The sequence below is a fragment of the Elephas maximus genome, chromosome 1 (assembly GCF_024166365.1).
Source record: "Elephas maximus indicus isolate mEleMax1 chromosome 1, mEleMax1 primary haplotype, whole genome shotgun sequence".
NCBI lineage: Eukaryota > Metazoa > Chordata > Mammalia > Proboscidea > Elephantidae > Elephas > Elephas maximus.
The window spans coordinates 135188062-135209470 of NC_064819.1; the positions used below are offsets into that span (position 1 = coordinate 135188062).

Genomic DNA, 21409 nt, shown 5'->3' on the forward strand with positions numbered 1-21409 from the left:
TACCTTAAGAAGTGCCATCAGGACCTGGGGCTGTTCTTCATAATCTGTGCTTTATTCTTTTCTCTTTTAATAGATGTGCTTTCTCTGCCAATGCAATATGTATATAAAAAATAGATGGCAGAAAATGGCCAACTTACCTGTGAGCCTACATAACCTCCCAGTCACAGTATCCTTGATCAACTGGCAGGTGTTCCAGTATCCCTGCGTAGAGGGACTATGCAGGTGCGCAGCAGGGGCCCAGCCTGGCGTGATCCTCTGTCGGGACGGAGATGGAATAAAATAGTGCAGCATGACCTCGAAGACCCACATGCAGGTGGAGGGCAGTTTTCAGAAAAGGAAGGATGTGGCTGCAGAGCTTCTTCATAACCTACCTGTTAAAATTGCACTGCCTTTGCTTTATTATAAGAAATTCTGATGAACAATGAAATTAATTTGTACTGATAATTAGAGAGGCAGTGAGTAATCAGAGGTCATAGCTGGTCTAGCATCATAAATAAATGTAAATATTGCATATGGAATGACAGATCAATTTGCATCAATGTAGTTTTATTGGAATTTTAAATTTGTTTTGATAAATCACTTTTTCCTTAGCACAATAAGAACATTTTGTCTGAAACAGTTCTCAATGACTGCTCTGGACAAAAAGTATTATACCAAAGTAAATTAATTTCTTTGGGAGGGAGGCAAAGTTCACTTACATACAATTTTAGAAAACAGATAAAGTAAACTTTTTCATATTAATGAAGGATTCCTTTTCCTACTTACAGTAATTAAACCTTGACATGAGTTTTCAAATTAGCTGCATTTTAGAATAATATGAAATAAAACTAAAGATAACACATTTATAAGTTAGAAGATACTTATGTGTAGCAAACTTTCTTTGAAGAAAGATTCCAAATTTCTGGTTATAAAAGGTGAGCCAGCTAACAGTCAGAAGGACTGCAAAAGCCGTAAAATAAAACGGCCGTTTAAAATACTTAATGAACTGTGAACGAAGCTCTTGTGCTTTAAATGGTTGTCCCTTTCATTAATTTCTTCTCTAAAATCTGAACAATTAGACTGGAATGTTAAAACGATTGCGGAACTTAAATAGCACTTGGGGGAATGAGGTGTTTTGAAGGAGGTGTTATTGCATAAGAGCTGCAAACGTAAATTTTATCTCATCATAAAAAGCAAGGTGTATTAAGTGGGGAGAGGAGAAAAGAGAAGAGGGAATTTTTGAAATAATTATGGGCAGCAAGAATCCTTAAAAATATTAACGTTCTTAAAAAAGAAGCTAGCTAAAGCAGGTTGTTATTACAGAAGCTCTGAATTTTTGTGAGTCTAAATCACGGCCGATAGAAAATAAAAACATAGCTAAGTTGTTTTATTTTAACCCATCTCTTGTGGTTAGCATTGTGTCACTCTATTCCAAACAAGTAAAATCCACTGTTCTTGGAAACTTCTGATGGTGGAAATATATAAAGAAATATAGGAATGGAAAGATGTCATTTGTTTATATCCCGGATTACGGGTGAAAAATACGACCTGTAAGGTGTTTAATGATTACCGAGAAAAGTTAACATGGATGCTGTTAAAGGTGGCTCTGATTGTCTCCTGGCACCTTTTTTTCAATATGGTGTTCTGCTTAGTGTGTTCTTCACTACTTTGTTATTTAGAAACATTCACCTACATTGTTTGAATTTTTAATGTTTTTGTCTCTTAAATTTAAAATATGTATTGTATTAGGTTTCAGTAGTCTAACCACTCATTGACTAGCCCCCTAGATGCATGCATGGATGACACTTGCCCTCACTCTTCACTTTTCCGCTCCAAGGCCATTTGTTCCTCAGGGCCTTTCCTGATGCCTTCATCTACAGCAGAGCTCTTTCTCACTGTTCCTCCCTGTGCTGTTTACTATTCTTTATGTCCTATGTCATTATATTGGTTGAATTGTTTATCTGTTTATGGTTTGTCTGCTCTATTAGAACGTAAATTCCAGAAGTCCGGGGAACTTCATTTGTTCACCGTTTTCTCGCTAACAGCTAGAATATTGCCTTGAAAGTGGTCATTGCTTGATACATTTATGCTGAAGAAAAAAAAAATCTACATTTCCCCAATTACTTGAAATTCCACATGTATCACATATTTATCTGTGTATTGATATTTTTAAATACTTTTTTCATTTCAGGTCTATTTTCTACTAGTACCATATTGTCTAAATTACTATAGCTTTACAATATATGTTTATTCCTAGAAAAGCAAATAGCTCCTCATTTCTTTACTGCTTCAAACGTATTCTGACTTCTATATTTATGTTTCCACAATGAGCTTTAGGGTAATTTTGTTAGGTTCCGATAAACTTCCCATTAGATTAATGCTAAATTTATCAATAAATTTTCCTCTTTAAATATTGAATTGTCAAATTCCAGACCAAGGATAACTCTCCACTTATTTTATTTTATGTTTATTGAATTTAGTTCTATTAAAAAAAAAAAGTATTTTATTAAAAATAATTTTTTTTATACAGGTCCTTCACAATTCCAGCTAAGTTTTTCAATGTATATTTTTCTATTTTTTTGTAGTCTCTTTTTTCTTACAGTATTTTTTACCTGAATTTTATCATAACTGATCACCTAATTAAAACCTAATTTCTCTATGTAATTTAATAATCATTTGTTATGCTTTCAAGGTAGACAAGCCTGCCAAATGCCATTAACTTTAGTTCTTCCTTTCTAATTCTTGGATTTTTAAGTTTCATTTCCTTTTTGAAATACATTGGAAAGGACTTTTAGAATGGTACTGAATAATAATGGTGAAGATAGTTATCCTTGTTTTGCTCCAGTCATGAATGAGAATGCCTCTAGCCTTACTCGTATATATATGGCTCTGGCTCGTAGTTTAGGAGCCCTGGTGGCACAACAGTTTAAGTGCTCTGCTGCTAACCTAAAGGTCAGAGGTTCAAACCCACCAGCGGCTCTATAGGAGAAAGTTGTGGCAGCCTGCTTCTGTATGAATTACAGCCTTGGAAACCCTATGAGGCAGTTCTGTTCTGTCCTATAGGGTCATTATGAATAGGAATTGACTTGACGGCAATGGGTTTGGTTTTTTTGGTTTGGCCGTTAGTGAGATGGACAAACAGATTATACACAGATTCTGATAGAGATACAGATAGAAATATGGGTATCTTTAGATAACATTAATGAATTCTGTGCTACCTTTGTTAAGTTTTCCTATCAGAATATTGTTGGCCAGAATTGCAGCTTGTTTTGCATGGTTTTAATAGTGTAGAAACACTTTGACAACCTGAAACAATTGGTGTCTGGCATTTTGGGATAAGGAACTGTAGTTCTTTGGTAAGTTTTAAAATTTTTCCACCTCTATTTACATATGTAAGTATTATATCCAGAACCAATTACTGTTGAGTTGACTCCGATTCATGGTGACCCCACGTGTGTCAGAGTAGAATTGTGCTCCATAGCATTTTCAATGATCAATTTTTTGGAAGTAGAATGCTGGCCCTTTCTTCTGAGGCGTCTCTGGGTGGACTAGAACCTTCAACCTTTCAATTAGCTGCTGAACATGCTAACCATTTGCCCTAAACGGGGACTCCATTAAGTATTATACCTCCTCTAAATTAACATTGGTAAAACACTGGTATTTACTAGTGTGTGGAATTAAACAGGCAGGGCTGCCTGAAATTTCTGCCAGCCCTACCACTGTTGTTTGCCAGTGGTGGGATGAGGTGTGTTCAGTGAAGTATTTCCATCTTTCATAGTGTCTCAGTTATCTAGTGCTGCTATAATAGAAATACCACAAATGGATGGCTTTAACAGACAGAAATTTACTCTCAGTCTAGGAGACTAGAGGTCTGAATATAGGGTGCCAGCTCCAGCCTTTGTGTCTCTGTAGGCTCTGGGGAAGGATCCTTGCCATCCGTCTTCCCCTGGTCTAGGAGCTTCTCAGCGTATGGACCTCAGGTCCAAAGGACACGTGCTCCTGGTTCTTCTTGCTTAGTGGTAATGAGGTCCCCATGTCTCTCTGCTCACTTCTCTCTTTTATATCTCAAAAGAGATTGACCCAAGATACAACCTAATCTTGTAGATTGAGTCCTGACTCATTAACATAACTGCCCTTAATCCTGCCTCATTAACATCATAGAGGTAGGGTTTATAACACATAGGAAAATTACATCAAATGATGAAATGGTAGACAATCACACAATACTGGGAATTGTGGTGTGGCCAAATTGATACATATTTTTAGGGGACACAATTCAATCTATAACACATGGTCAGCCCATGTTTCCAGCCCTCCTGTCTCATAATTGGGTGATGTTAATTTTTTTTCATAATTTCCTCTTCTTCTTGTGTCATTTTCCTGCTCTCTAGAAGAATAGTAGAATGTCAACTCCCAGCATGTTATTATAGTTTGGATTGAGATACACTAAATTTGACACATTTCTCAAAATTTGAATTTAAATTGAGAAGGTTTCCTATTTTTAGCATCAATAAATGTTTCTTCTCTATTTTTTCTTTTTATTCATTTCAATCAGTTTCTGAGAATGGAGCAGGAAGTGGAAAGAGAACAGTGTAAACTTGCACTTTTCCCCTGTCTTTCTTGGATTATCAGTATGTGATATGGCTTCTTATAAAGCAAGTAGAAAAAATGTCTTGATTCATAAGTAAACCAAAATAATCTTTGGTATACAATTTTGAAATAGTAAATTTTCTCCTGTAGAGAATTTATCTTTCATTGATGGAGTTGAATAAAAAGCAGATTTTCATGTTTCATAAATGTATGCATAACTGAGAGATTAATTATAATGTATAAATATAGTTTGGAAAACCAGTGAATAATAAGTTTATCACCTCTGAAACTTGATGTAATGGATGCTACTACATTCTTTTATGTTCAGTTTCTTTATGGTTTCCTTTTCTTCAGCCTATAGTCATACTTCAGGTTTACTCATCCTAACTAATCCCCTCTGCAACAAACAAACAGATAAACTTTCCCTTAATGCATCTACCCTGCGTTTTTTGACTGCTGTATCTTTTCCTTCCTCTTCACTACCTCATCCACAGGAAGGGACTGCTTCTAAAGCTACTGTGGTTTGGTTGTTCCCCTTGCCACTACATTGAAGTCTGCCCTGTCTGGCCAAAAATACTTTTCCATTTGCCATATCCAATTGTCTTGGTATCATTGTTATACTACTTCTTCAAACTTTGGGTGTTTGGCCCTACTAGTAATTGTCATCTTTATGAAATACTCTTCTCTGATAACTTTTACAGATATCAATATACCCAGGTTGTTGTTTCTGTTTATTTGTTAAGTCAGCTTCAACTCATGGCTACTCCATATACAACAGAATGAAATGTTGCCTGGTCCTGCACCATCTTCAGGACCATTGGTATGCTCAAGTCCATTGTTGTAATCACTGTGTATTTTGAGTTCTTTGCAACCTAGGAGGCTTATCTTCCAGACTATATCAGACAATATTCTGTTGTGATCCATGAGTTGTTGTTGGCTAATTTTTGGAAGTAGATCACTAGACCTTTCTTCCTAGTCTAAGTCTGGAAGCACCACTGAAACCTGTCCACCATGGGTAACCCTGCTGGTATTTGAAATACCAGTGACATAGATTGCAGTATCATAGCAATATACAAGCCAACCACAGCATGAAAAAACTGACACACGGGTGGTGGAATCCACCTAGGTATTCCTCAGTCACACCTCATGCAAAGTCTCCTTCCCTCCATCTTCTACCTACTTTCTAAATGTTTTGTAACTACCACCACAATGCACACACACACAGTATACACAGACACATTAGATTGTACATTCTTTTGATTGAATATTGTAGTTTGTATATTTTTCAGCCATCTTAAATTTAAAACACCCAAACAAAACTCTAATAGTCAGCTTCTATTCCATGTATTTCTCAATGCTAGTTGTCATCATTTTACTTACTCTTGGAAGCTAAAAATGCTAGTTGGCCTAAAGGAGGAAATTCCATCTTATTAATATAACATACAAGAACCTGACCACATACTACACTTCTGGGTCATCAGTTATGCTCTCTTGCACAGGTATACATTTTACCCTGCTCTCCCCATGTCCTGGTTTCATTTTCCATTCTTCCGTGCCTGAAAAAGGACTACTCAAACATCACAATAAAGTTCAAATAGAATCTCATTCCCAAAATAAGCATTTCTTTATGATTCATAGTATTTGGTTTATGTTGCCATTTTAGAACTAATTATATTATTATTTATTGCTATATATGCCTGTTTTCTCTTCTCCCTGCCATCCATACATACTGGAATGTGTTCATGAGGGCAGGAATACAGTGTTACATAATACCTATTACATAAACAACAAAGCTTTGTTAAATAACAAGCGTTTGATAAAGGAGGGAAGGAAAAAGGCAAACATTCTTTCCAATGGATAGGTTTAGTCCAAAGCCTTGACTAATACAGTATTCATTTCTATTGTATCTTTGGATACAAACTCTAGACATTATGGTTGTTGTTGTTGTTAGGTGATGTCAAATCAGTTCTGACTCATAAGAAACCTACGTACTACAGAACAAAACACTGCCTGGTCCTGAGCCATGCTCACAATCATTGTTATGCTCAAGCACATTATTGCAGCCACTGTATCAGTCCATCTTGTTGAGGGTTTTCCCCTTTTTTGCTGATCCCATACTTTACCAAGCATGATGTCCTTCTCCAGGGACCGATCCCTCTTGATAACATGTCCAAAGTATGTGAGACGTAGTCTCGCCATCCTTGTTTCCAAGGAGCATACTGGTTCTACTTCTTCCAAGACAGATTTGTTCATTCTTCTGGCAGTCCATTGTATATTCCATATTCTTCACCAACACCACAATTCAAAGGTGCCTATTCATCTTCCTTATTTATTGTCCAGCTTTCACATGCATATGATGCAATTGAAATTACCATGGCTTGGGTCAGGCATACCTTGGTCTTCAAGGTGACATCTTTGCTTTTCAACACTTTACAGTGCAATGCATCTTTGATTTCTTGGCTGCTGCTTCCATGGGTGTTGATTGTGGATCCAAGTAAAATGAAATCCTTGACAACTTCAATCTTTTCTCCATTTATCATGATGTTGCTTATGGTCCAATTATGAGGATTTTTGTTTTCTTTATGTTGAGGTGTAATCCCTACTGAAGGCTGTGGTCTTTGATCTTCATCAGTAAGTGCTTCAAGCCTTCTTCACTTTCAGCAAGCAAGGTTGTGTGATCTGCATAACACAGATTGTTAATGAGTCTTCCTCCAATCCCGATGCCCCATTCTTCTTTCGTACAGTCTAGCTTCTCTGACTATTTGCTCAGCATACAGATTGAATAGGTATGGTGAAAGGATACAACCCTGACACATACTGTTCCTGATTTTAAACCACATAGTATCCCTTTGTTCTGTTGGCATGACAGTCTCTTGGTGTATGTATGGGTTTCTCATGAGCACAATTAAGTGTTCTGGAATTCCCATTCTCTGAAATGTTATCTACAGTTTGTTTTGATCCACACAGTCAAATGCTTTTGCATAGTTGAGAAAACACAGGTAATCATCTTTCTGGTATTCTCTGCTTTCAGCCAGGATCCATCTGACGTCAACAGTGATATCCCTGGTTCCGTGTCCTCTTCTCAGTCTGGCCTGAATTTCTGTCAGTTCCCTGTTGATATACTGCTGCAGTCACTTTTGAATGATCTTCAGAAAAATTTTACTTGTGTATGATATTAATGATATTGTTTGATATAAATACACCAATATAAATAGATTTCTGGGGCTAAATTATCATGTATTTATATTCCTCAAGGTTTCACGTTGATCACTAACTGGGAACATTCCACGGGTATCCTGAGTAGTAAAAGGATCTTGTTCTTCCCAAAATATGGTGCAGGAAACGTCACAAAATAAATAAATAAATGGATGGATGGATAATGAAGACATGAATGTCCTCACAAGAGTTCAAAATGTTTTTTAGATACAGCTCATTTTATTATCTTCATATCCCTATGACATAAGCTCATCAAATGACTAATCATTACAAATTAAAACTAAAGATGTAGTAGGTGAGAAACTTGTTAAAGTTTGACAGTGTGTCAGTGAGAGACCCCAAGGGTAGACCACCAGCACTCCATTTTCTCACTCTTGCCAGTCCATCTTGCTGCTAAATGTACCCTCAGTTATAACTTGTAAATTTTCCTACAAATGGTAGGGGAAGTGGGTTAATATCACACACACCCACCCCCACACACACCCACCCACCCCTCTCAACCCCATGCACAAAATACTGAAGGTGCGTGATGTAGATTTTAAGGAGTTTTGAAAAAGTACCTTGAACTCCATACTGAAAGCAGCTGTCATGAAGGCTACAGGAGGAAGAAATGATGTTATCCACAAAAAATGTTCCAAAATGTACAGAATATGAGGGGGGATATTCGACGGCAGTGGGTGGTGGGATAGCACCCCTGGCACCATTATTGTCAGACTTGGCAACAATACTCTCAGAGTCTGGAAAGAGAATTAAAAAAAAAAGTTTAAAATAGCATCCTAAAGATAAAATGTTTAAAAATACCTCAGTGGGGCTGGTGAGAACAAAAGACCAAAGTTATGTGGGGTGGGAGGTGCACAGAAGCTGCCGCAGAGCTCACATAAGTGCATCCTCGCAGGCGGGGAAGCTTGTGCGGCAACCTGAGGAGGTGGCAGGGATAGAGTCGGATTTCACTGAACAAAGTAAAAGAACTTTTGCATTCAGAAACAAGATCAGTAGTAATGCCTGTGGCACCCACAGCGCTGTGTGAACAGGTAACCCGGGGCAGAATCAGGCAGGATCCAACAAAAATAGGATTGGGCAGGATAATAGTGGTTAGCAGATGAAGAAGTTGGAACTCAAGACTGCAGGAGAAAATAGAACTCACCTGGAGTGCTGTTTATCCTTTCATCCAGTGAAAGAAAATGGCTTAATCCATATCACAAATCCTATAAAGGAATAGAGACCCAGTAGAGTGATTGTCCTCACATGAAGGAGATCCTGTGTGCCTGGAGGTGCTTGTCACCTCCCTTCATTCTCTGTCTCCTGTGCCAGCAAGGTCACAGGTGTGCTTTCTAACCCCTGAATGAAATGTCTGCTTTTTTCCCCTTTTCTTCACAGCAATAGGATTATGGGGTGGGCAGATCATAAGAGAATTATCACATCTCAGTGACTGAAGAGTGGGTACAGATGAGGGAGGACTCAAAAATAGATCCTAAGGTGATTAGGGGTGATCCCGTGGTGGGCTGGGCGTGGAGGGAGTGATCTCATCGATGCCCCTATGTCCTCAGTGATGTCTTCCTTATCCTATCTTATGGCCCTTTGCTTGTCTTAGTTCTCCTTAACATTTCTGCAACTTCCAATCCCTCTTCCCTAGGCTTTTCCTTCTTGAAATTATCTCTTTTTCTGTATGATATACCATCAGCTTGTAAATTTCATGAGGCCAGAGATCATGGCTATCTTATTCTCTAAGCAGTTCACAGAAGATCTCCCTGCTTGCCTGAGTGGCTAAATAAATGAATGAATGAGTGACACTGTACAGCCATCTTCCTGACCATTCTTTTTCTATTCCCACTGGAGATTTGTCATTTTGCTGGTGGGAATAAATTGTGTGTGTGTGTCCCATGAGAATTTACCTGGGCTCTGCACTTAAATTGTCACCACTATACAACTTTTTTTTAATACAACTATACCAAAAATGTATGCCTCTAGCAAAAATGGTCAGCTGTCAATTAGATAGATCCACTTACTATATACAGGCTTGGACTTTTACTTAACTGTCTACAAATGGTAGTTCCTTTTCTTCAATTAGATTTTAAGCAATTTGAGGAATGAGGCCAGGGCTCACCTTCTTTTCTTAGAAATGAATACAGAGTTGATCAGTAAATTTTTGCTGATTAATCAATTGCTGGGAGACTGTTTATTGCTTTTAGTTAAAAAAATAATTTGCCATTCAAGAAAATTTAATTTAAAAAAATTCAAACACCATCACAGCGTGCAGAAAAGACACTAGGGAATGTCTATTACTAGCCTCTATTACAAGTACTTTTGGAAATCAGGGCCTGTTTTGCTGGTGAGGTAGCCTCTTCTTTTTTATTATTCATCTAACAGTAATTAGTGCATACAGTGAGCGTCACAATGAAGATGAAGTCTTGGAATTGATAGACACTTTGGTCTCTGCTAATGTAGATTCAAAACAAAAAAAACAAACCCATTGCCATTGAGTTGATTCCTACTCATAGCAACTCTATAGTGACTCTATAGGGTAGGGTAGAACTGCCCTGTAGAGTTTCCAAGGAGTGCCTGGTGGACTTGAACTGCCAACCTTTTAATTAGCAGCCGTAACTCTTGACTACTACGTCACCAGGGTTTTCGAATATAGATTAGGAGGAGGGAAAAAAAGAAAAAAAAAAAGGAATTCCTTGGAGACAGTAAATGAGAAATTGAAGAAAGTTTAGTTTTATGGAGGTAAAAACTTTACAGCATAAATTAAATGGGGAGACTGAGTTAGGGTCATCCAATAATATCTGTTTGAGAAGACAGCATTTAAATTGAGGCTTGAAGGATGAAAAAACAAATGTTAAAAGAAAAAAAAAAAATCCAGCAGTGGCACCTTCTGGAAAAAGAAGCAACCTGGGTATATGTTCTGAGACACAGAAGGTAGCTTGGTGTGTGCCAGGACTGAAGAAGAAGCTCATACGTTTGGAGCATAGCGGGCAAGGGGAATAGTGCTGCAAGATGCGGCTGGAGAGATGTGCACAGCATGATTATAATAAAATTCATTGGTGTTGGTAAAGAATCTGGATTGTATTTGGAATGCTGTGTGAAGCCTTTGTGAGACCTTTGAAGCAAGGTAGTCACATGATCCAAATTATGTTTTAGAAAAAACTGCTCTTGTTATGGGCTAAGGCAGTACATTAGAGGTGTTTTGGTTAAGCTGTATGTTGAGAGCATACATTCTATGAAAGCATGTATGCCAGCGTTACTTGGTTTTAGAGCACCTTTTGCAAAGGCAGCGCTGGATTGGGAATAAAGGTGCCTGTGTTTCAGTTATGCTTCTCTACATGCCTATGTAAGGTGATGTTGGGCGGACCTCTACCTTACATGTTGATTTCTTATATTTTACTATGGTAGGTATTATTTCAGTGACTCTTAAAGTCTCTTCAAGCTGTATAACTATATAAATTCATTCATGTATTGGTGTGCCAATAACACATATATATTGGGCCAAGTAGATCTATTCAGAGAGTGCCTAAAAATAATCCCAGTGTTACTTATGCCTATCTGAAGATAGCTAATAAATCTTTGAATGCTGGTCTTTGCCCTAGAAAAAGCAGCAACAATTTACAAATATTATCTCATAATAAGTACGGAATTTAAGCATATTTTAACTTTAATTCAGATTTTTCTGACTTAAACCTTTTATTCACCAACTGTGGCATAGTGGTTAACAGCTACAGCTACTCACCAAAAAGGTCTACAGTCGAATCCACCAGCCGCTCCTTGGAAAACCTGTGGGGCAGTTCTATCCTGTCCCATAGGGTCGCTATGAGTTGGAATCGACTTGACGGCAATAGGTTTGGTTTTTGCTTTTTTATCTACTTAATGCTCACAGTATATGTGAACTGTGCTAAATGCTATGGCTATGTATATAGAATAAGACAGAATCGGTGACCCCAACAAGTGCCCAGAGAAATGGGGAAGACGCACACAGAAACATGACGACAATACAATGTGATAGTTATGTGAAAATGTGGACGGAGTATCCTTGAAATCCAGAAGAGAGGGGAACAATTTGCTCAAGGACAGAGCATTGACATTTATAAATTTGTTGTTGTTAGTTGCTGTCAAGCTGATTCTGACTCATGGCGACCCCACGTGTTATGAATTTCTCCATGGGGCTTTCTGGGCTGTTACCTTCATGGAAGCAGATCATCAGGCCTTTCTTCCACAGCACCACTGGGTTTGTTTGAAACATCAATCTCTAGGTTAAGTCAAGTGCAAATGATTTCCGCCACCTAGGGACCATTTGGAAACACTGGTGGTGTGGTAGCTAAGTGCTAAGGCTGCAAACCAAAGGATCGGCAGTTCAAATCTGCCAGGTGCTCCTTGGAAACTCTATGGGATAGTTCTACTCTGTCCTGTAGGGTCACTGTGAGTCGGAATCGACTTGACAGTAATGAGGTTTTTTTTTTTTTTTTTCAGGGACCATTTTATAAGGTCCATCATTTTTCTTCTTGGCTCAATTTCTCCTTCCTTTAATGTTAGATGCATTGAAGCCCATTCATTGCCAGTACTATTCCTTTGTAATAACAAGCTTATGACAATATTATTTACTCATCTAAAAATTCACTCTTTCAAAGTGTACAATTTCATAGTTTTTAGTATATTCAGAGTTGTGCAACCATCATCACTATGTAATTCCAGGACGTTTCAATCACTCCAAAAAAGAAACCTGTATCCATTAGCAGTGACTCCCCATCCCCCTCTACACTCATTCCCTGGAAAACACTGATCTTTTTTCTGTTTCTATGGCTTTGCCTATTCTGGTTATTTCGTATAAATGGACCTATACAATTTATGGTCTTTTGCGACTAGCATAATTTTTTCAGAGTTCATCCATGCTGTAGCATGTATCAATAGTTTGTTCCTTTTTATTGCTGGATAATATTTCATTGTATGCGTTTAACCCATTTTTTGTAACCGTCAGTTGAAATAAATTTACATTATTTCCGCTTTTTAGAGATTATGAATAATGTTGCTGTGAACAGTCATGTCCAAGTTTTTGGGTATACTTATGTTTTCAGTTCTAATGGAGTAGGTGGGTCACATGTTAACTCTAACATTTTGAAGAACCAGCAAACTTTTCCATAGCGACTGTACTATTTTATAATTTTCCCATCATTGGATTAATTTTGAGTTTCTCCATATCTTCATCTTGTTATTGCCTGTATTTTTTATTTTAACTATTCTCTGTGGATGGGAAGTGGCTTCCCATTGTAGCTTTGGTGTGCAAAAACCCTAGTAAATAATGAGATTAAGCATTTTTTTCAAATGGCTTATTGGCCATTTGTATATCTTCTTTGGAGAAATGTCTTCTCAAACCCTCTGTCCATTTTTTTAATGGGTCCTTTTTCTTTTTATGATTTAGTTAAGTTGTTTATTGCTTGTGTGTAGAAATACGTCGGATGTTTGTATATTGATCTCGTATACTATAACCTTGCTAAGCATGTTTATTTGTTCTAGTAATATTTTTGTGGATTCCTTAGGATTTTCTGTATATAAGACAATGACATCTGCAAATAGAAATAATTTTACTTATATTCTTCCAGTGAGAATGCCTTTTGTTTCTTTTTCTGCCTTATTGTCCAGGCTAGATAGATCCTTCAGTACAATTTTGAGTAACAGTGATAAGAGTGAATAAGAGTGAATAGCCTTGCCTTATTTCTGATCTTAGGGGAAAGAACTCAGTCTTTCTCCATTAAATAATGTCAGTGGTCTGTTTTTCTAGATGATCTCTATCAAGTTGAGAAAGATTCCTTCTCTTCCCAGTTTGTTAGGTGTTTTTAATCAGAAAGAGTTTTATATTTTGTCAAATGCTTTTCCTGTGTGTCTTGAGATGACCATGCAGGTTTTATTATTTTCCTGTTAACATAGTGGATTTCATTAGTTGACTTTGAGATGTTAAGTCAGCCTTGCATTCTTGGGATACATTCCACTTGGTCATGGTGTATAATCCTTTTTCTATGTTGCTGGATTCAGTTTGTTTTTGTTGATGATATTTGCAATACCCTCATAAGGGAAATCAATTTGTAGTTTCCTTTTGTGGTGATATCTTTGTCTACTTTTGATGTAAGGTAATACTGGCCTCTAGAAAGAGCTGGGAAGTGTTACCTCCTCTTCTCTCTTTTGGAAGCATTTGTGAAGTTTTGGTATTAATTCTTCTTTAAATGTTTGGTAGAATTAAGCAATGAAGCCACCTGGTCCTGGGCTTCTCTTTGTGGGGAGTTTATTGATTACTAATTCCTTTATTTCTCAAAGCGATAGGCTGCTAACCAGAAGGTTGGTGGTTAGAAACCACCAGCAGCCCTATGGGAAGGATGTGGCAGTCTGCTTCTGCAGACATTTACAGCCTTGGAAACCCTATGGGGTTGCTATGAGTTGTAATTGACTTGACAACAGTGGGTTTGGTTATTTTATTTTTAGTTTAATTTGTTATAGATATTTTAGATTTTCTTGAATGAATTTCAGTTCCTTAGGATTTTCTAGGAATTTGTCCATTTCATTTAAGTTATCTAATTTTCAAAAGGTTGGCAGTTTGAGTTCACCTAGTGGCACCATGAATGAAACAATCCTGACAATCTGCTTTCATGAAGGTTACAGCCAGGGAAACCCTATGCGGCAGAGTTCTACCCTGTAACACATGGGGTCTCCTAAGTCATGATCAACAACATAGTTTTCCCTTATAATGCTTTTCATGTCTATAAGGTTAATAATGAATCCCACAATCTATCTTTCATTACTTATTTCAGTGATGTGAGTCTTTTCTGTTTTAATCTCAGTGAGTCTGGCTAAAGATATGCAAATTTTGCTCATCATTTCAAAGAAAAAACTTTTGGTTTTGTTAAGTTTCTCTTTTTTAAATTTCTGTATCACTTATTTCCATTCATATTTTTATTATTTCTATCTTTCTGCTTGCTTTGGATTTAGTTTGCTCTTCTTTTTCTGGTTTCTTTAGGTAGAAGTTAAGTTATGGATTTGAGATCTTCTTTTTTAATTTAGATATTTTTACCTTTTAACTTCCCTCTAAGCATTACTTTAGCTGCATCCCATAAATTTTTGTATATTGTGTTTCATTTTCATTCATCTCAAAGTACTTTTTAATTTCCCTTGTTATTTCTTCTTCTACACATGGTTGTTTTGGGGTATGTTGTTAATTAGCCACATGTTTGTGGATTTATGAAATATCATTCTATTTTTATTCCATTGTGGTTGGAGAGCATACTTTGTATGATTTCAATTATTTTAAATTTACTGAGGTTGTTTTATGGCTTAACATTTTATTTTATGTTAACATCTTGAATTTATGGTCTGTCTTGGAGAATTTTCCATGTGCATTTGAGAAAAACATGTATTTTCCTTTTATGAGGTGGTTTGTTGGTTGAACGATCTAGTTGATTTATTTTGTGTTGTTTATTTCCTTAATGATCTTCTATCATATCTAGTTATTCCATCCATTATTGAAAGTGGAGTATTGAAGTCTCCCAAGTATGATTGTAGACTTGTCTATTTCTGCCTTTAATTCTGTCAGTTGTTGCTTGATGTCTTTTAAGGCCGTGTTGTTAGGCACGTATATGTGTATGATTGTTACATTTTACTGATGGATTGATCCTTTTATCATTATAAAATGGCCTTCTTAGTCTCTAGGAACAATTTTTGTCATAAAATCTATTTTGTATCATGTTAGTATAGCCACTCTGGCTCTCTTTTGGATTATGTCTGTATGATATATATTTTTTCATCCCATTATTACCATCCTATTTGTATCATTTATAGACAGGATATGATTGAATCATACTTTTAAAAAAAAAAATCCATTCTGCCAGTCTCTGCCTTTTGGCTGCATTATTTAGTCCATTTATATTTAATGTAATTAGTGTTAAGTTCTGCCATTTTATTTCATTTCTATATTAGCTATATGCTTTTTTGTTCTTCCATTCCTGCAAAACTGCCTTGATTTATGTCAACTGTGGATTTTCTAATTTTACCATTTTTATTCCATTTACTGTATTGTACTGAATTGTTTTCTTACTCTCTGCTCTGGGGATTTAAATTAACATCTTAAGCAATCTAGATCATGTTAATACAACTTCATTTCAATACTATACAAAAATTTCCCCCAGTGTATCTCTGTTCCTTCATCCATCCTTTGCACTATTTTTGTCATACAGATCATATCATTATATATTATAAGCTCATTAACACAGTTTTATAATTGTTGCCTTATATAATTTTCTTTTAAATCAGATGGGGAAGAAAAAGAAAAAGTAAACACAAAAATGTATTCATACTGTCTTTTATATTTATCTTTACCAGTATGATTTCTTTATGTAGATTCAAGTTGGTGGCATAGTGGTTAAGTGCTATGGCTGCTAACCAAGAGGTTGGCAGTTCAAATTCGCCAGGCGCTCTTGGAAACTCTAGATTCAAGTTACTGTTTAGTATTATGTCATTTCACCTGAGTACTCCCTTTAATGTTTTTTGTAGATCAGGTCTTCTGGGGACAAATTCTCTCAATTTTTATTTATCTAGGAATGTTTTGATTTCCCCTTTGATTTTGCAGTATAGTTTTTCTGGATAAAGGTAGCAGGATATGAAGCCAAAGAGCTTTCAAAGTGGCTGATCCTCGTCAGCCTCCTGAAGGACTTAGAGTTTTACTCTTAATGAAGTAGGGGAGCATTGTAGGGTTTGAGCAGTAGAATGACATGACCGAATGTACATTTTAATGGGATCACTATGGCTGCTGTACTGAGCATAGACGATAGGGGTGCAAGGGTGGAAGCAGGGACCTCAGTTGGGAACTCTTGCAGTAATATAGTCAAGAAGCAATACCTTTGACAAGGGTAGTAGTAGTTAAGATTTTAAGAAGTGTTAGATTCTAAATGTATTTTTCAAGTACATATGAAAGGATGTCCTGACAAATTAAATATGGAGTGTGAGAAAAAAAAAGTCAAGGATGACTAAGTGTTTATGACCTGAGAAACTATAAAAATTGTGTTGCCATTTACTGACATGGGTAAGACCTTGAAAAGGACAGATTTTTCCTGTGTGTTGGGGCTGGGGGTGGAATATCAGTAGCTTGGTTTTAGATGTGTTAGACATGTTAAATATTTAGATATGTTAAATCTGAGATGCCTATTAGATTTTCTAGGTGGAGGTGTAGAATGGGCAGCTATACATACAAATCTAGAGTTCAGGGAGATGTCTCAGCTAGAGATATAATTTGATAGTTATAAGTACATGGATGGCATTTAAAGCCATGAGATTGGGTGAGATTTCAAAGGATGCGACCACCATTAGAAAAGATTAGTGATCCCACGTGTAAGCCTTCAGGCAGTCCACCATTAGAGGCTGGAGATAGGAGGAGAAAACTCAAAGAACACAGCCTGGTAGTCAACTGAAGAGTGCCTCAAGGAAGAGGGAGTGAGCAGATGAGGACCAAGAATAGCCTATTTGCTTAAGCAATATAGAGATTATGGTCTTATTGGGTAGCTAATCTCTAGAAAAGGTGCCCTGGTGGTGCAGTGGTTAAACACTTGGCTGCTAACTGAAAGGTCAGCAGTTTGAACTCACTAGCAGCTCCACAGGAGAAAAGACCTGGTGATCTGCTCCTGTAAAGATTACAGCCTAGGAAACCCTATAGGGTAGTTCTACTCTATGAGTTGAAATCAACTCGACAGCACACAACAACAACAACAATCTATCCAAGAATAGAGAGTTTATAATTCCAAAGAGAATTCTGCTTCTGTATTTTTGGCAAGCTGCTAAACGTTTTAATGGATGATAGATCAAAAAAACCCATTGCCATCGAGTCAATTCCGATTCATAGTGACCATATAGGACAGAGTAGAACTGCCCCACAGGGTTTCCAAAGAGTGCCCAGTGGATTCGAACTGCCAACCTTTTGGTTAGCAGTCGAACTTTTAACCACTACACCACCAGAATTTCCAATGGATGATGGAAAATATACTGAAATGGAATTAACAATTAACATGATTAGGAAGAAAAGCCCCTACTGATGCATTAGATAACCTGCCTGATTAGAAAAGACAGCCACCAAGAGAAAAGTGTGAATTGCACCGTGTGCACAGGATTTTCGTAGAGTTCTGGTGTGAGAGGTACAAATTTCGTGACTCTGATTATAAGTTATTTTCACAGTGAAAAAGCTATTAGTTACATTAATGCATCTTTGAATTATGAGAGATCTTTGAGTCCATAGGATGAAAATATTTATATGTATTTTGGGTGAAATCAGATTTGTGGGTATTTGTGCAGGTACATGGGTGGTGAAAATGGTTAATGCAATTCAGCTGCTAACGTAAAGGATGGAGGTTCAAGTCCACCCAGAAGTACCATAGTAGAAGGACCTGGCCATCTAATTCCAAAAACATAGCCACTGAAAACCTCAGGGAGCACAATACTACTCTGACACACATGGGGTTGTTATCAGTCGGAATCGACTTATAACTGGTCATTTGGCTGCTGGTAACTGGGGTGTAGGTATATGTGTGCTCTCATAAAGGTATTTTTTGCCCTTTAGTTTAGAATCTGATCTAGTCATAAAACTATTAATTTATCTGAGATTTCTTTATAGACTGCAGTCAATACAAACCTTGGTCAGCAAATGAGGTTTTGAATAATTAAATTGTTCACTCCCCAGTGCAGATTTTGGATGGAATAAGAAAACTAAAATAGGAAAAGTACATGAACTTATTTTGTCATATAGAAAGACCTATAACATATTATATTGGTTTTTAAAGATTTTACATTTTTTTTTAATTAAGGGAATCTGTTGAGTAAAAAAAAATAAAAAAAAAATTTTTTTTTTTGAGGTAATGTAAAACACGGAATAATCCAAACACTGATTTACATTTTGTATTTTATAATGTAATTTGAATGGCTCTAAAGCTAATATTTGGACTATTAATTTACCTTTATATTTTGACTAAAGAAGATGGAAAGTTAAAAATTTATGCTCTTTCTTGTGCGATTTAAATTCTCCTCGGTTTCTGTGCTGAATCTTGACTTTCTGGGAGAAGGTGTGGGTGCCGTGTCTTTGCAGGGGAATGACAGTGGTCGCATTTTGTCGGTTTTGTCTTTCAAATATAGTTTGTCCTAGTTTTTTTCCAGGTAGGTGTGTGTGCTGGCATATAATGCCCAGGTCCTTCACCCTGATGTGGTGTTCTTCACTGTCTTTTAAGCTTCTTGAGGGGACGTGTATTTGGACTTGTTCTCCCATATCCTGTTTATCTGTGTGCTGGCTTTTACCAGATCCTCCACAAATTTGAGAATTAGTATAACAAAGCTCTTAGTAAAGAGCTTAGTTTTAGAAGATGGGAAACTAGGTTCAAATTCTGTCTCTGTCACTTCAATGACAAGCCATTCAACCTCTCAGAGCCTGTTTCCTTACTTGAAAACGACAGTAAATATATTCATTTTGGATACTATCTCAATGTAAGCTCTGCACAGTCAGTTCTTAATCTTATTCATATCACACAGCAATTAATAAGTAATAATTACTACTAACAGTATAAAGGAGCCCTGCTGGTCCAATGGTTAAGCCCTGGGCTGCTAACTGAAAAGACAGTGATTTGAACCCACCAGCTGTTCTGAGGGAGAAGAGACCTGGCAATCTGCTCCTGTAAAAAATTCAATCTAAGACACCCTATGGGGCAGTTCTACTCTGTCATATGTGGTTGCTGAGAGTTGGAATCGACTCAGTGGCAAACAACGACAACTAATGATATAATTATAACATTCTGTGATGCAAGTTGCATCCTGAGCAGACTATCTGATTTCTCCTATCTTCATTGGAAGCATTGGCAATAATAGAATGTCTAGCTTGCAAATTCCTTTTCAGGTAGTCTATACAGCTCCCAGAGTAAACCTTTAAAATCACAAAAAAGAAGCTTACTCTGCTTAAAATCCTTCTGTGATTTCTTTGAGGGAAAAAAACCTTCCACTGTCAGCATAGCCTGTAAGACATGCTGTCCACACTAGCTCCTGACCCACTCTTGTCCTCCACAGTGTTTCAGCAGCACTGGCCTTCCTTCAGCTGCCTTAGAGTGTGCCTTCCTGCCTCAGGGCTTTGCTGTGTTGTACTACCTGCCAGGGGTCCTCTCACTCTCCTCCCTGTCTTCCTGGTCAGCTCTGCTCTTCTTTTATTTCTCAGCTTAGAAATGCACTTGAAATTTCAGTGATATTTGGTGGTGTGTGGCTGGAGAAACCAGGAATGCTGGAATGCTCTTTCCATGAAGTTCTCAAGGAACAATAACAGGTAATAAAGGAATACTGTTCCATTTAGTGGGCTAGTTCTGGGTACCCCCAAAGAGAAAGCAGATTGGAGAACATAGCTTAGACTGAAAAAGAGTAGAAATAAGACTCCTAGACTACAAGAAGGGGTCCTGACTCAATTTGCCAATTTATCTATAAGGAATGGGAGGGTCTTATGGGTGTTTGATCTCTTAACGCCTCATCAAATAAACAAGTCTCCCACTAATGTTTATTCACTGGGCTTAGGTGAGGATCAGATTTAAAAATCCTACGTGAAATAAGGCATGTAGGATTCTTTATAAACAGGACTTAGTCAATGCCTTACAATAAGACCACTGGTTCCAAATGTTCTTTCTTATAATCTAGTGAAAAAAAAAAGGTAGTGGGCAGGCATTTCTCTCTCCGCTCCATCTTCCCATGCTTCTTTGCTTCTCTAAACACTGGAATCTGTCCGCTTGTTCACCAGCCCTGGCTGTTACGGGTTTTACTGCCTCTCAGGGGAGCCACTACCAACATTTCTCACTGAGCCCTTGGGAGGAGTGGATTCCATTGAAGATTCCTGATCTTTTGTCTGTCTGGAGATGATGAACATATCCCACATTTCTGAGCATACTCTGTAAACCACAATGTGGAGGTACCAGAGTATCCCAGTTTTCTTTCAGGCTTCCTCTTCTTACCAGGGACCCCAAGAGTGATAGGAGTTTTCTCCTTCCTCACCAGGATACGTAGCCCATGTCCTATCTGCAAGGACTCACAGAAGAAGTAACTCATCAGAACTGTGCCAGTCCAGGTCCTCAAGAAGCAGCTGCCAAGATGGGATTAAAGGTGCAAGGATTTTATTGGAAGAAATGCCTGTGTAAGAGAAAATAGAGATGGAGTCAGGAAAAGACTAGGAGCATCATTAGAGAGAAATTGGATCCTTAATGAAGGATGAAAGGCTAGAGTTAGGAAAGGTTGAACAGAAATAACTGCTGTGCAGAGTAAGAAAGGTTCAGCAAAGTTCTCAGGGAGCCCTTAAGCCAACACTGGTGGTTGGAAGCGTGAGTTCCTTGTTTCCTAGGAATGAGTTAATCTTAGTATCCCTGCCTAGCTCAGAGCTGGGAGCAGCCCATGGGAGGAGTGGTCTCCACATAGCTGTGATGGATTTTTTAGAGCTCAGAGCTGGAGCCCTTGGTCATTTACACTCCACGTATATGGAGGTTTGTGAAGACCTTTCTCATGGCCACCACAACTACTAAGTATCATTACTCATGAAACAATAGTTCTGGAGTGCCTGGATGGTGCAAGTGGTTAACATGTTCAGCTGTTAACCAAA

General features: G+C 37.5%; 1 protein-coding gene across 1 annotated transcript in view; it reads left to right on the plus strand.

Moving 5' to 3' along the window:
* RIMS1 (regulating synaptic membrane exocytosis 1) overlaps positions 1-21409 on the plus strand; it is a 476384-nt gene that overhangs the window by 121989 nt on the left and 332986 nt on the right. The gene's annotated exons all lie outside the window — the stretch shown is intronic.